General features: G+C 51.0%; 1 pseudogene; it reads left to right on the top strand.

Annotated features, from left to right (window-relative positions):
* The first annotated feature begins 1,080 nt into the window (after nt 1-1,080).
* LOC102850713 lies at nt 1,081-1,815 on the top strand (annotated as a pseudogene).
* The last annotated feature ends 614 nt before the right edge of the window (nt 1,816-2,429 follow it).

Here is a 2,429-nt window from a genome sequence, read left to right as displayed (position 1 = left end):
AATCAGGAGAGGAGATGCATCTCCTAGATTAGCTGTTATCTTTTTGAAGCTGTTTTCCCCAATCATATGTAAATTGTGAAGAGATTGAGATTGTACACAGCTTTAGTTTGCTTGGCTCCACAGTCAGCAGTCTTGGTACCAGCAGCCAGGAAATTAAAAGGCGCATTGCCATGGGAAAGTCTGCTGTTAGGGACCTCTCCAAAGTACTGAAGAGCAATGGTGTCTCTCCGGAGACTAAGGTGTGTCTGATACAGGCCATGGTCTTCGCAATCACTTGTTATGCATCAGAGAGTTGGACAATGACTAAGGAGGATAGAAGGAGAATTGATGCCTTTGAGCTGTGGTGCTGGAGAGGAATATTGAGAATACCATGGACTGCTAGGAAAACAAACAGATTTGTCCTGGAAAGAGTTAAACCGGGTGGCTCTTTGGAGGCAAGGATTCTGAGGCTCCGTCTAACATACTTTGGACATGTTGTGAGGAGAGACCGGTCCTTGGAGAGGGACATCATGCTTGGGAGGGTGGAGGGACAGCCCAGGAGGGGAAGGCCCTCTATGAGGTGGATTGATTCAGTGACTGGGATAATCGTGATGGGAGTGTCAGAGACAGTGCGATTGCCAGAGGACAGAGCAGAGTTTAGGGCTATTGTACATAGGGTCGCTATGAGTCGCAAGCCACTCGAGGGCACATAACAACAACAACAACAACAACAACAACATGTAAATTGTAACTTAATCTGCCTGTTTGTTTGGAAAGGGAGTATCTGGCTGTGAATGATTTTCTTTCAGATATAGACATTCTTTAATTTCACTAACAAAAGTTTATTGGTAAGTAAGTTGATGTCACCCCATCCTATAAAAGCCCATGACCAAGCCCCTTCGCACCCACGCTTTCTCCTCCCACTTCCCAGGGAGGGGTAAGGGGCGTGGAGACGGGACCCTGGGGGTTAAAAGGCTGCAGCTGCAGCGCAGGGGTGCAAGGATCTGGAGGTGGATGCAGCATAGCTGCTACTAGCCCTGCAAGACGTGTAGGGAGCGGAATCCCAAAGTGGGAGAAAGGCGAAAAAGAAGAGGTGAAAGAATGGGAAGAGAAGTGGGGAAAGGTGGGGAAAGAGAAGAATGGGATGGAGGCAGAGAAGATGGAAAAAGAGGAGAGAGTGGAGGAGGTGGAGGCAGCAGCAGCGATGCTGATGAAAGAGAAGATGGTGCTTACTCCTCCCAGGATCTGCTGCCTCTGAGGAAGGACGAGGGGCCCATGGAGGTGGAGCTGGAGCTAGAGCTGCACCAGCTGCAGAACAGGTGGGCTCTGTGGTTCTTCAAGAATGACAGCAGCTGGGCCTGGCAGGACAACCTGCATCTGGTCACCAAGGTGGACACCGTGGAAGACTTCGGGGCGATGTACAGCCACATCAAGCTGGCCAGTAAGCTCTCTTCTGGCTGCGACTACACCCTGTTCAAGGATGGCATCCGGCCCATGTGGGAAGACGGCAGGAATAAGTTGGGTGGCCGCTGGCTGGCCAGCCTTGCCAAACACCAGCGCCACAGCAAGCTTGACCGCCTCTGGTTGGAGACACTGTGTCTAATTGGAGAGAGCTTTGAGGAGCACAGCCGGGAGGTGTGTGGGGCTGTCGTCAATATCCGCACCAAAGGAGACAAGATCTCAGTGTGGACACAAGAGGTGGAGAACCAGGCCAGCGTGCTGCATATTGGGCGTGTATACAAAGAACACCTGGGCCTCTCGACAAAAGCCATTATCGGTTACCAGGCCCACGCAGACACAGCCACCAAGAGCACCAGGAACAAGTTTGTGGTGTGAAGGGGCCTTGACATCACTATTTCAATTTCAACCCTAAGAGAGAGAGAGAGAGAGAGAGAGTGTGTGTGTGTGTGTGTGTGTATGCAGAGGGGGACCTAGTGTGGCTTACAAGACTGGAGGAAGTGAGTATTCCTTAGCATAAATTAGGGGCCTATATGATGGGGAAGCTGAAGGTTTGGGGGCTCAGCCTGAGAATCTAGCATTTCTGCACTGACTGGAGCCTGAGAGCAGGAAGGGTTGGAGGGATCAAGTGAACACCTGGGTTTCCTTGGATCAGTTGAGGTATAACACAGGTGGTTGTTGGGTGGAAGGAGGTAGGTACCTTGAACTCCCCTTAGTTCTCTCTTCCACATCAGGGGAGAATACTCATGCCCACTGCCACACTGTGGTCAGAAGTATGGGTCAATCATCTTTGTGACCACTCTGCTTAAAAACCTTTAAAGGGTGCCTGCTCTGATTTGTGACCTAAGAGCCCACTATGGATCCCTTAGTCCCCTCAGACAGCTGTGGAATGGACTCTGGGATGGCTTGGAGATCACCATCATCTAATGAGAGACTGGTGGGTGCTGAGAAGGCAGGAAGCCCTGTGTGACTTCTGACCAGCCTCAGGGACC

Source organism: Elephantulus edwardii, unplaced genomic scaffold, assembly GCF_000299155.1.
Source record: "Elephantulus edwardii isolate Elephantulus edwardi_28Jun2011 unplaced genomic scaffold, EleEdw1.0 scaffold00377, whole genome shotgun sequence".
Lineage (NCBI taxonomy): Eukaryota > Metazoa > Chordata > Mammalia > Macroscelidea > Macroscelididae > Elephantulus > Elephantulus edwardii.
This window is presented reverse-complemented; position numbering and strand designations above follow the sequence as displayed.